The 14,276-nt window shown below is 35.2% G+C and overlaps 1 non-coding gene across 1 annotated transcript; it reads right to left on the reverse strand.

Moving 5' to 3' along the window:
• Positions 1-4,903: 4,903 nt before the first annotated feature.
• Positions 4,904-5,010, reverse strand: LOC116155856 (U6 spliceosomal RNA). Its single transcript, XR_004139754.1, has one exon. It is a non-coding gene; the product is annotated as a U6 spliceosomal RNA (small nuclear RNA).
• Positions 5,011-14,276: the final 9,266 nt, after the last annotated feature.

Genomic DNA, 14,276 nt, shown 5'->3' on the forward strand with positions numbered 1-14,276 from the left:
TAAGAAACAAAAATTTGTACAAATTATGAAAATTTTGAGTGATAAAAGCACAGAATTAAGGAAAAGCTACATGTAAAATTAATTAAAATATAATTTAGAAAATGTGAAGCAAGCTTTGGCAAAAAGGATATTTTATAATGTACTGAAAAAGTTTGTTGAATTCATTTATTTCATTTTTAGGTTCCACATATAAGGTATAACATACAGTGTTTTTCTTTCTCTGTCTGATTTATTTCACTAAGCCTAATACCCTCCAGGTCTATCTATGTTGTTGCAAGTGGAGAAATTCCATTCTTTTTTATGGCTGAGCAATATTCTCATATGTATATGTATATATACAAATATACCATATCTTCTTCATTCATCTATTGATGGACACATGTTGTTTCCATTATCTTGGCTATTGAAAATACTACTGCTATGAACAGTTGGGTGCATGTAGTGCATGTATATTTTTAAATTAGTGTTTTCTTTTTTTTTTTTTTTTTGATTATACTCAGGAGTGGAATTGCTAGATCATACGGGAGTTCTATTCTTAGTCTTTTGAGGAAACTCCACACTGTTTTCCATAGTGGCTTCACCAATTTATATTCCTACCAACAATGTACAAAGGTTCCCTTTTCTCCACCTCCTCGTCAGATTTATTTGTGGTCTTTTTGATGATTGCCATTCTGACAGATGTGGGGTGATATCTCACTGTGGTTTTGATTTGCATTTCTCTGATGATGAAGGATGTTGAGTATCTTTTCGTGTGCCTGTTGGCCATCTGTATGTCTTCTTTGGAAGAATGTCTCTTTAAGTCTTCTGCCAATAAAACAAATGAATATATATATATATATATATATATATAAAACAACAACAACAACAACAACAAAAACCCCACAGACTTAGATATAGAGAACAAACTAGTGGTGAGCAGTGGGGAGGCAAAGCAAGAGAGGGGCAAGATAGGGGTAGAAGATTAAGAGGTACAAACTTCTATGTATAAAATAAAATTAAAAAGCTACAAAGATATATTACAATACAGAGAATACAGCCAATATTTTATAACTGTAAATGGATTATAACCTATAAAAATATTGAATCACTATGTTGTACATCTGAAACTAATAAAATATTGAAAGTCAATTACATTTCAAATTAAAAAAAGCTATGTAACATTTCCCAAATAAATACACAGAACTATACACGCACATACACGCATTATTAAGCAAATGTTATGTAATATTATTATAGCTGAATTGTGTACCCCTCACATTCATATGTTGAGCCACTAGTACCTCCTAATATGTATTTGGGCCTATAAAGAGGTGATTCATTTAAAATTAGGCCATTAGGGTAGTCCCCAGTCTGCTGACTTGTGTCCCTTTAAGCAAAGGAAATTTGGATATACAAAGAGACACGAGTGATCCAAGGTCACAGAGGAAAGACCATTGAGTTCACAGTGAGAAGGCAGCCATCTAAAAGCCAGGGATAAGGGGCTCATAAGAAACAAAAACTGCAGACACTTTGACCTTGGACTTCTAGCATTCAGAATTTTGAAAAAATACATGTTTCATTTAAGCCACCTAGTTTGTAGTATTTTGTTACAGCTGCTCTTGCAGCAAACACACATATGGGTTAAGCAGAAAGGCTCAAGAGAGTCATACAGACATGTTCCCTGTTCATAATCTGAGGTGAAAATGGATATTCCCCAGCGCATACAAAGAAAGGTACATGGACCTGAGAAGCTAAACTGAATTTCTTCACTATCTAACAAAAGTCTTACAGCTTATGTTATTAAATAGCAAAAGGGTAAAAAAGTCTAATATTTTGTCTCCAAATCCTCATATATACCACTGTTATTTATTATTAAAGGGAAGGTGAAATTTAAAGTCATAAAAGTGAGAATTTAAGAAAGAAAAAGTAAAAAATATATACTGTCTATAAAATTAAATACTCATTAGCTTCATTCATTGAAAGTATTCCAGTTTGACACACATTACCTGGGAAGTAGGGTTCCCAGAGATAGACCATTATGCATAATTTAAGCTTTTGGCCACATCTCTTGAGTGATTAACTTGTAATAGGATTCAAAGGTTCTTCCCTATTACATTAGTATTTTAAAACACAATTGTAATGAAAGAGAAATTGCCAGAGTGAAATAAATACTACTGATTTTTTGAAAAACATTTATTTTTACTAAATAATAAAAGTATATGAGAAATTCTTACAGGCAGTGGTGGAGGAGTTTCAATATGACATTTCACTTTATGACTTATCTGTAGTCAAAAGTAGGAATTTTCAAATACAGTACACAGAAAGTTAAATGTAGCTTTATTTCAATAATGCAGCCTCGAGTTTTGTTAGTTAACTCCATTTGTAAATGTGTTTCAGAAGTCAAATTTTAAACATGAAAAATATTTTATTGCTAGACTTATTTAACGTTTTAAGACTACAAACTTGAGGCTATATTATAAGAATGATTGGAATAAGAGTGAGATTCAGAAAATGCACATTTCTAGGGTTCTTGAAGTGAATAACAGAGTGAATCAAAATGGAAAGTATCAAAGGGAATGACAGATTGAAGGCAGAAGCTTTCAAAGTGAATCCTGAAACAAAAGCAAGTCAGCTGAAGACAGTTCTGTGGTCAACAAATTATCAAGTTGGACTGCTTGCCCTGTGTAATTTCCCAATGTCCACAACTAGATAATAAAGGCATCTTAAATATAAAAACTAAAATATTTTATAGCAAAAAGAAAGTTATATATATCATATATATATGATATATATATATGATATATATATATATATATATCATGCAATATTTATAAGACAGTTGTCATAATGTTAACAGAGATGATGGGTTTCAGATTTAGATTAGAAATTTTGGACTTTGAGCTGATGCTTTAATGGAATGAAAAACAAGAACTTCTTGTTCAAGCATAAAATATATGAAGCCATGCAAATGACTGACCTATAACTATATAAAGTAAACTGGACATTACAAACATATAAGTGGAATAAAATCAAATTACAGAAGATTTTTAGGGCATGACACTATATAAAAATTAATTATAAAAATATAAATATTATATTTTCAAAAATTAAAAGATTATATTATAGCTTATATTACTTTATATATATATAGTAAAATTCTATATGTCAAAAGTTAAAGTCAACAAAATGATAAACCCAAATAGAGAGTAGTGTTTATTTGGGGGGAAAAGCAGAGTGATGAGACAGTGAAGGAGTGCATAAAACCACAGGTAAGACATTATTGTTAATGACAAAGTTCATAAGTGAAGAGGTGAGTTCCAAGATGACCCTTGATGTTATGCTTTTTAACTAATGTGTTACAACTATCATTTTGTCATTTCAAATTTTAAATAGTCACTGATTCTTAAGATAGACGTATGGGTTCAACTGCAGTGCTACTTACTGGTAACTCCAGCAAGAAACTTTTTTTTGGTCCCGTTTGTACGTTGAAGTTAATGCCAGTAACATGTTATTTTATGTTAATCATCCTTCCACATAGTAAGCTCTAGGTGATGTTAAATTTTATTATTGTTAGTGATTCTTGCCTGATGCTCAATACCCATTCCATTTTCTCTTTTTTCTTTTTTTAGTTGGAGGTACTGGGGATTGAATCCAGGACCTCATGCATGCTGAGCACTCATTCTACCACTGAGCTATTACCCTTCCCCACTCCCCAGTCTTAATTCTCTTTGCTCTCACATCATAATGTGTGCATACTGTTGGGAGAGATTTGTTCCCTTACATCTTCTGAGAAAAGTCATTAATGGCTTTTTTGTTTTTACTGTCTTTTCAAGGATGTTCACATAGAAAATATCCTTGAAAGATAGAAATAGTGATTTCCTGTGAAGCTGAGGATAAATTTGATTGTTTTCCAAGACAATACAGATGATGTATTTTGGGACAGTGTTGGACAAGTTTGCTGGTGGCCCTTATAAAAGGTTAGGATTTCCTCTAATCCTTCCTTGGGTTCCTCTCCAAGGTACCCCAATGTGTGCCCAGGCCCTCATATGTCATACTGTGAGGCTTGGGGAACCAAAAGCAATGATTGTACTCTGGCTACTGTTACTGCAGTAATAAACTGCCCTTCGTCTTGGAGCCAAGAGGTTTGTTTTTCTACCAATATCCATGGAACTGTGGCAGGCCAACTTATCAGCTTGCCAGTAGGGTAAAAATCTTAAACTCTTTACAGTTCTGAGCAGTTCTGATTACAAAGATGTGATAGTGACAGAGACATGTCTTTCTGGAAAAGAAAGACAAAGGCCTCCCTTGGGGTAGATTAATGGGTTTTGAAGGAAGTCCTTGAGAATATGTAGAAAATTTATTGACCAAACTGCATGGTCAGTCAGGCAATAAATTCTCCTCTGTTCTGCTTGTTAATGAGGAGATGGTTGCAAACTAAGTACTAGGAAGGCGATTTAAAGAGCTGCCTGGATGGTGGCCTGGTTGCTGCTCACTTTCTTCTGGGTCTGTGCCAGGGTTGGGGGAAATGAGGTAGAGATGAACAGCAAACAGATCAAAACCAAAGTGTCGACAAATAGATCAGCTACTGATATGTTGTATGCCAAAAAAAGTGCATTGTGTTATTGAAAAGGACAACTGAAGGCAAGTATTGAGAACATTTGCATGATTTTAGACTTTGTGCTAGACACAGCATACAGAGAAGTTTAAGCAGGGAAGTGAATAGTTTTGTTTTTTTTTAATTGAAGTGTAGTTGACTTACAATGTTAGTTTCAGCTGTACAGCAAAGTGATTCAGTTATACATATATATTTTTTTTTCAGATTCTTTTTCATTATATGCTATTACAAGGAATTGAATATAGTTCCCTGTGCTATACAGTAGGTCTTTGTTGTCTATCTATTTTATATGCAGTAATGTGTGCCTGTAAAAGAATGGAACACTTTACAAATTTGCGTGTCATCCTTGCGCAGGGGCCATGCTAATCTTCTCTGTATCATCCCAATTTTAGTATATGTGCTGCCCAAGTAAGCAATAACCAGGTTTTTTTAAAGATGTAATTCTGTTGGAAATCATGGAAAGAAACTGGAAGAAGGAGACCAATGAGGAGGTATTGCTGTAAAAAAAAAAAAAAAAGGAAGAGAATAGTACAGACAGAGTTGAATCAGATAAATGGAATGAAAAGATCAGGCGTTGAGCTCACAACCTCCACAGGAGCGGCGTGTGTGTAACCTGAAAGCAGCCCCCAAACTCGGAGAGCAGAGAGAAGAGAAAATCTGACCACTGCAGATTGGTAGGTGGCAGTTTAGATAAACAAGGGAACTTATTTATGAGGCTTGTCTTGGGCGGCAGCAAGATGAATAGATCTCTGCAGCTGCTCGTCAAATCTTAAAAGTTTATATAAAGGCCTTAACTGAGTTCAGTCACATATACCATCCAGACAGACTCATCATCACGTTACTATCTCAAGGCCACGTTCCTGGGCAGCCTGTAGCTGGGGGAGGTCAGCAGACTGCACATCCCAAGGACAGGGGAGGGGACAAGGAGCCTCTAATTGCCCAGGTCCAGGTCTCAGTCCACTGGCAGCCATGTCTCCTCCAGTACTGGCCTCAATAAAAACTCTGTGAAAAGTAACAAAATATCCTGAAAGTGGGAAGTGTGAGCAGTGTTTTCAATTGTGCCTTCCACTGTCATGGATGATCTAAAGATGTGAAGGTACTCTTGAATATACTGATATTCCATATGCTAATATGTCATAAACTAAGGGGGTCATTGACAGGAAATTGATCTTTCAGTAAAACCATTGTTACAAAACTGATTCAATACCACCTACTCTAAAAACTCAAATAAACTGATATTTACATTTGACTGGCATCTTCCCACACTCCAGCATGAATCATACGTTTTAACTCTGTGGTATAATTAATTTACTTAATGATTGGTCTTTTTTATTTTAGACTAAGATAGTCAATTGTATTTGGGTCTCAACTCAATCTAACTAATCTTAACTAATCTAAATGTCCTGTTAGATATCTGCTACACATACTTTTCCTGACCTTTTATTCATTCTATTCTGATTCATATTTTCCCAATTCTAAGTTTATATTTTTCATTGGTATTCTGCCTTTCTCTGGATGCATTTTTATAAGCCTCTTCCATTGTTTCTGAAGGACCAAATATCATGAAAATCTAGCTAATAAATAAGACTGTGTAAATAGGAATTTTGTTCCTGCTTTTTCTGTAACAAAGAAATGGATAATATTTCTTATGGAGATGTGTTTAGAGATGCTGACTCAATTTGACAAGAGTAGACATGAAGAAATAACAGAGAGGGGCCTGTGAAATTCCCAAAGAGAGGCAGTGAGTAACCAGGATGCCAGAGGGAAAGCAGCTTCACTAAAGAGCAGATATAACTTTCAAACATTGATTTGATGTAAATATAAATTAAAAATTAATTAATGTTAGTTTCAGGTGTACAGCAAAGTGATTTAGTTTCACAGATATATATATATATATACACATTTTCTTTTCAGATTCTTTTCCATTATATGTTGTTATGAGAAATTGAATATAGTTCCCTGTGCTATCCAGGAGGTCCTTGTTGTTTATTTTATATACAGTAATGTGTAGTCTTAGATGACACATTAGACCAGTTAGACTTAACAGATATATACAGGACATTCCATTTGTTTTTATGCCTGAGTAAAATTCCATTGTGTGTATGCACCACATCTTTTTATCCATTTGTCTATCAATGAACAGAGGTTGCTTCCATATCTTGGCTATTGTAAATGATGCTGCAGTGGACATAAGGTGATTTGGCCACAGTTGCTGCAGGCACCCTGATGGGTGGGGTTACCCCCCAGGCGGCTGGCTATGAGGTGCACTGGCCAATGGAGCTGGCCTCCGGGCTCACTAGCTGTGTGGCTTGGTTGAGACTGCTGCAAACATGGTGGTGATGGGGTGGGTCTTTGTCCTGGTTGTCTCTGAGGCCTGCTTGTGCACTGGGCCTAGCTAACTGAAGGGTACAGCCACAACTGCTGCGGGTGTGCTGGTGTACAGGGCCAACCTTCTGAAGCAGGCGCCACTCTGGAGAGGTGCCTGTGTCAGCTAGAGCCACCCCTGGGTATGGCAGGACAGAAGCTTCCTCAGAGGGATGCTGGTGCCTTTGGTATGTTCTTCAGAGAAGTTTTTCTCTGAGAATTCATGTAGGTGACCAAAAATTGGGGAGAAATTATAATATTATTTGCACTAACACTCTAATCCAATCAGTTTTGTGTTGCTAAATAATTTCTCAGAATTGCCAGGCCATTTTCTAGCCAAGAAGCAATGCATTGTTATGAAAATTTGGAGATTAACATAAATGCATCCTCTGCTTCTCCAGAAAGAAATTATTATAAATAATGAATGTTGCAGAAAATGGGGAAAAATTTAAATTTAAAAATGAATAGATAAGCAACAAGGACCTACTGTATAGCACAGGGAACTATATTCAGTTTCTTGTAATAAACATACAATGGAAAAGAATCTGAAAAGAAAATGTATATATATATCTGTATAACTAAATCGCTTTGCTGTACACCTGAAACTAACATTGTAAATCAACTACACTTCAATAAAAAATAAAATTTTTAAAAATGAGAAAAAATAATAATCTTATGTTGGGTGATGTGCACAATTAAATTTCTTAGATGAGTAACACCCTTAAAGGGAACACCACCATGTTTCACATTTATTAATTCTTGAAACTTGATAAGCATACATGGAAGTACGTATATTGAGTCTGTATTCTAAAAAGACAGAATCATGATGATGCCATGTTTTATTGCTTAAAGCCACCTTCTGAGTCAGACTATTGCAGGACAGTTATTTTTGTGGGCATCTCAGATTTCAGATTGAAGGGATTTCCTGCTGTCAAAGCTGAAGCGCCCTGCAGATGCAGGTTATTCCTTTACTTCTGATCAGAAATATCTTTAGCAGCTGATCCCAGCTGGGTTCCAGAGTTATGAATTGGTATTGTAATTTCTTTCCTAACCACTTAACACTCTACCATGGTGGCGGTAATATAGGGAAAAGTCAGAGCCTATACGGAGAGAAATTCACTGAATGTAAAGGTATATTTTATATTAGGAATATTAGATCTTGGGCTCCCATTCTCAAAATAGCAATGCCCACTCTTGCTAATAGTTGCATCATGTTGTAGAAATTCTGAGTTTGTTTGCACATTATTTTGTTTCTATTAATTTCATATAGATAGAGACACATATAGTTAAAAATTAATTGTATTTTTAAATTATGAAGCAAATAATTCATGTGTATATGCAATGTGAGATGAATTATATTTTATGAAATTATATACTTGGCAAAAGAAATGCTTCGAGTCACGTATGAGAAAATGTTTTCAAGAAGACTTTATAATATTCATTTGATGTAAATAAAATTAAAACTTAATCTTCATGTCCTTTTGGCCAAAATTATTCTTTAGTATTTAGAATATAATTATGCTATATATTTATTTGCTATATTTAAATATATATTTGCAGAGAGTATCCCTACCTCAGAAAATTTTTAATTGTATCTTTTCACAATTAAAGTCTTAGGTTGTCTCTAATGGCTTTACATCTGGAAGTTGAAGGGTTTTAACAGTAAGAGAAATTCAAGAAAATGCTTTATGTCAACAGAATACCATGCTTTGTTCCTAAAAAGTCAGACCTATAAACCAAAGTGGTTAAATAATGAATATGAAGGGGGTTTCTTTCTCCCTCAGAAACATTTATTGCTAGTGGGACTTTCAAAATTCAGACAGTTTTCTGTATTCTTATCTGCTGTTTTTATTGATTAAACTCCCAAGATGGATTTGAAGTATCCATATTTTTTTTATGACTAATAATCTTGATTTGGAAATTGGTATACTGGTTTGCTAGGGCATTCCAATTATACTTCATGTAGCAAAACCTCCAGAGATTTCCAACAGAATATTATTTTTCCATTATCGCTCCGGTTACATCTTGAGGTTTACTGACAATAATCCTTAAACCACTCAGGTTCTCATAGGAGCCCTTCCCCCACACTGACAGAGCACAAAATCAACAAGCGAAAAATGAAATATTGTCACAATAGATAAATTATGGTGATTTTGTCTTTGATGCATGGTATAGAAAATGGTTCTTTCATAATTTTTTTTTTTTTTTTTTTTGCCTTAAGTTAGCAACAAGATTACCCTGCAGTGAGAATCTTTTCTAAGAGACTTGGGCATTTGTTTAATGCACATTTCTTTTCCACAGTTGCCAACAGTATCTTAGTAGACACAGGGTAAAAATCATTAAGAATCCAACACAATTCCCACATTTTAAGTGGATTGGATTTTAGGATATGCTTTTTCAATTGACCCAATAATCATATTTTTATATATAGATATATTTCACACTAGTCAAAACACATTTTCCCAGCAGGAGTCACCTTACAATAATCCAATTTTCACCTCTTTAATTATTACCTTAAACTGATTTTAACAGTTGGCCTTATCTGGCCTCAATTATCAGTGTTTCTCCTTCATCATAAAAGACTAATTTAAAATCTGGGAGCTTACTGCAGAGAAGTATCTTTTACCACAGTTGGCAAAGAATAAGAAATTTATGTTTTATTTAAAGAAATAGGATGTATCTATTCATTTGTTCATTCAACAAATATATATTAAATATGGCTCTAAGTATTTGCAGGCAGTTTGTTATTTTAAAAATGAAAGAAAATTTAAAAAAACCTTTAGCTGTTACTTCAGGCAGCATAGCATTTAAAAATATTATGCTCTCTCTATAGAGTTATTCAGGTGAAAAATATGCAAAATGTGATTCAGTCCAGGTATAACCTGGTTGTGGCATCAGTCACTGTCTGTCCCTGAGGATCAATTCACATAATACAGATAGAGGAAGATGTCTCATTGCTCCTCCAAGACTCTATATGTGCCACGTACAAATATTTGTCCTCATTTATGTAGATCAATGGTTTAGATATTATATTATTTTTTGTAATATTTCTTGGGCATTAGGTCTTTGGGGCTGGATTTGGAAAAAGCTAGTAAGAAGAAACTAGTCTATTAATTCACTAGCATATGAAGCATTTTCTTCCCTATTTTACTTATGCCTTGTAACAGGTCTAAATTTCTAACACATAGAGAAATGGTATGGATTACAATTAGAACATGGCCAAGATGAGTAATCCCTATAGAAAATACTTTTCTGTGTCATTTCATGAAAAAACATAACAGTATTGCATTGTGGAATTTATTTCTACATACCAAATTTTCATTCTAAGATATTGAATGTTACGAAATCAAACATTGGTGTTTGTATTTGGTTCTCCAATAAGAATAAATAGCCTGTGCCAAGAATTCAAGTGCAAGTGATATGTTTAGAAATGCTCCTGGAGAAGCTGGTCAGAGAGTTGGGAGGCAGGAGAGGAGAGGGAAAGAGACCAGGAAAGTCCCAGACGCATTCTGACGCCATCTGCTCCAGGAAGCTCTGAAAGGTAAATCATCCTTCAGTAAAAAGATGAATGGCTTTTTGCACCCTCTTGTCAGTCAATCATTGGCTACATGCCACCCCAGGGCTGGATGAGGGAGTATATAAACTTTTAAATCCCTTCATGTGGGACTGGTGGTTCCAGGGACCCTGAGCAACTCTGCATTACGATCTAGCAGTTCTCTCTCCTCCTGATAATCAGTTCAGTTACTCTGCCAGTGTTGTAACTTTCTTTTCCTCCTAGTCTTATCTCATGAGGAGCTTGAAGGGACTGGGTGACATCTGGATGATTAAATGAAGCAGGACTTTAACTCTGTCCATTAGAGACAGAGTCACTCCACCATGATGCAGCATATTTGGACCCACAAAGCCAAAAGTTATAGGAATGGAAACCAGAATTCCCCAAGTGAGTTATTAGAAGTGATGGTGAACAAACCACTCCTCCTTCCACTTCTTGGCTTCCACACCTGTCTAATTCACCTGTGGCAGACCATAGAGAGGGTATTGATTTAAGGTGTACACAAAACTCCAAAGAACCGCAACCCAAACTGGGTTGGTATTATGTCCATTATTGACCCCACATCTGCAACCACTGGAGGTAATTCCAACATTCTATCAGGCCAACAGCCATTGACAGATACATATATTGTAGGACCAGAGGATTCCATGGTTTAATGGAATTAATTAACATATTGCCTTTTTGAAAACTTTTCAACCTAAGAAAACAAATTAAAACTAAAGATAACCTAGAATCACTGTTACCCACATAGACATATATGCCATAATTTCTTTAAGCTGAGTGATGAAAGGGTATAAAGCAATTATTTATTTGCATTGCTATATGAGTATATACCACTCAACCATTATTTTCAATATTTTTTCTCATATCTGAAATGGATTTTTATAGCTATCATATCATTTCGTCCTATCACACTTGTAACAAATATGTAGCCAAAGGATTTAGCATTGAAAATATTTGTTTATTGATATTAAACCAAAATGATTCTGTGAGGCCTATGAAGAAAGTAATGTAGTAACAATGAATAAAATATGGAGAATAGAAATTTACATCAGTTATTTTGATTACAACTCAACAATGATTATAGCATATACTATTAATCTGGAGTAATCTTGAATTAAGCTTCCTATAACTGAATTTGACCACTTTGTACTCTTAGAATTTAGTTAAGATAAATATGTAGAAAGGGATCTAGTGGGGAAAATCAGTGACTCCACAGATATTTTTATCTGTTAGGCACTAGATTCAAAAGACACACTCCTTGCCTTCAAGAAGGTTACAATGATGGAAGAGGTATAAAGGTACAATTATAATTGGGTACAAAATGTGAAGTAGTGTAATTGTGAAGAAGTAATGGTCTATGAGAGAGCAGTGGTTGTTCAAGTCTACCCAGAATCATCAAGAAATGTTCTCAAAGAAAGTAAATTTAAACCTATAAAATGACTGGTTAGTAAGATTTGCAGGAAGATATGCAGGGATAGGGAAAGTACTCAAAAGCATGGAAGGAAAAGTATATGGTATAAGGAACTGCCAGACTTGAGACTGGACATGTGGACACAGAAGACAAAATGGACATGTGGTAGAAGACAAAATCAGTGCTACTGAATACAGGGAGGAGAGCTTCAAAAACAAGTCCAAGTGTAGCTCAAGCTGAGGAAGTTGATGTTCCCATATAGTATTTCCCATCTTGAAAAAACCTCCCTTACAAACTCCAAATACACCCTATGGTTGACTAAGCTACTCTCCTATGGAGAGGTGTGGTCTATGGCTCTTCCTCTTTAAACTGGACAGTCTTTGTACCTGCTCTGACCAATCAAATATCACAGAAGTGACACCACGTAAGTTTCTAGGTTTCTTACACTTTTATGGTGTCAGGCTTTCCCTTCAGACCTAAAGAGACTGGCAAGTTCCTCTTCTTGTCTTCTGAAATACACACTCTTGGAGCCTGAGCTGACTGTCCTACTGAAGACACCAGGTGGACAGGTCCTGAAACCACATGGAAAGGGGAAGGGAAAGGGAAAGGGCCCCAGCTGAGCTCAGCCTTCCCAAAGTCCCTGCTAAGTTGCTGGGGGTGTGAGTGCAGCTCTATTGAACCAACCAGAGCAGCCTATCTCCCAGCTGCTAAACCTGGAGGTAGAATATAATGACTATTTGATTAAGTCACTGACCTGTGAAGTGTTTTTTACAAGACAATAGATAACTGGAATACAGACATAGCCATATCACCTTTAAGGCAAAGCTATTGAAAAAATTATCTAAAATATCTGTCTCCAGTTCTTTTTTTATCAGTACTTTCTAATTAGCTGTAAATCCCTAGCAGTCCACAGAGATCCCTTTGATTAAAACTGACAGATGCCAATATCTCATTTAAGTCAATGGTTACTTCTCAATCTCAATTTATTCATATTTCTGCAGAATTTAATACAGATTCTTACATCATCCTTTTTTTTTTTTAAAGCATTTTCTTCATTTTGCTTCCAAGACAATATATTCACTGTTGCTTTTTCATTCTGTTTTGTTTTTCCTGCCGGTCTTTTTTTTCCCCAGCTTTACTGATTAACATTTAACTCTGTGTAAGTTTAAGATGTACAATGTGATGATTTGATTCACATAAATATCATGGGATGGGTCCCATAATAAGGTTAGTTTTCACAACCCATCACCACAGATAATTACCTTTCTTTTTTATTTTGTAGTGAGAACATTTAAGATCTACTTTCTTAGCAACATTCAAGTATCTAACACAGTACTATTAACTATAATCATTATTCTGTACATTAGATCCCCTTAACTTATTAATCGCATAACTGGAAGTTTATACACTTTGACCAACATCTCTTTTTTCCCATTGCCCAGCTACTGTCTGTTTCTATAGTTCAGCTTTTTTAGATTCCACATATAAATGACCATACAGCAATTGTCTTTCCCTGTCTGACTTATTTTATATAGCATAATACCCTTAAAGTCAGTCTATGTTGCCATAAATGGCAGGATTTTCTTATTTTTTTTATGGCTGATTAATATTCCATTGTGTATATGAGCCATGTTTTCTTTATCCACTCATCCACTGATGGACACTTAGGTGGTTGTAATGTCTTGGCTATTGTGAATGATGTTGCAATGCACATTGCAGGGTGAAGATACCTACGTGACTTTGATGCCCACTCCTTCTCTTGGTGCTGTTCTTCCTCAGAATCCTTTGCTGGCTCTTCTCTTTCTTCCTAAACCTCTAAATGATGGAGTGCCAAAGGCTCACACCTCTCACCACTTACTTCTCTAGCTTCACTTGTTTTATAAATGATCTCTTACAATCTCAAGCTTTACAATGCCATCTATCCACCCCATATTAATAGAATAATTAATATTAATTAACTAGTACATTCCACATTAATATCTTCAGCACTGACTTTTTCCTAATATCAAACTTCATTTTTTTCCAATTTTGCTCTCAACATTCCTGCTTTGGTGCCCAATAGTCATGTCAAACTTATAACCAAAACAGACTCAACTCCCCCATCCTTAAACTGTTTACTTTAAGCAAAATAAAGAGGCATTCATGATTCCTATTATGCCCTCAGACCCCACATCCAATTCATTAGAATATCCACTGTAGCTTCAAGATATGCACTGAGCTCAACTACTTCTCACCATTTCTAATACCCTAACTCATACAGACCAAGCCATTTCTCTCCTGAATACTCCAGGAATCTCATAGGGCTCAGTGGCTTTCACTCATCCCCTTACAAGTCTATTTTCCACATAATA

The sequence above is a fragment of the Camelus dromedarius genome, chromosome 2 (assembly GCF_036321535.1).
Source record: "Camelus dromedarius isolate mCamDro1 chromosome 2, mCamDro1.pat, whole genome shotgun sequence".
Lineage (NCBI taxonomy): Eukaryota > Metazoa > Chordata > Mammalia > Artiodactyla > Camelidae > Camelus > Camelus dromedarius.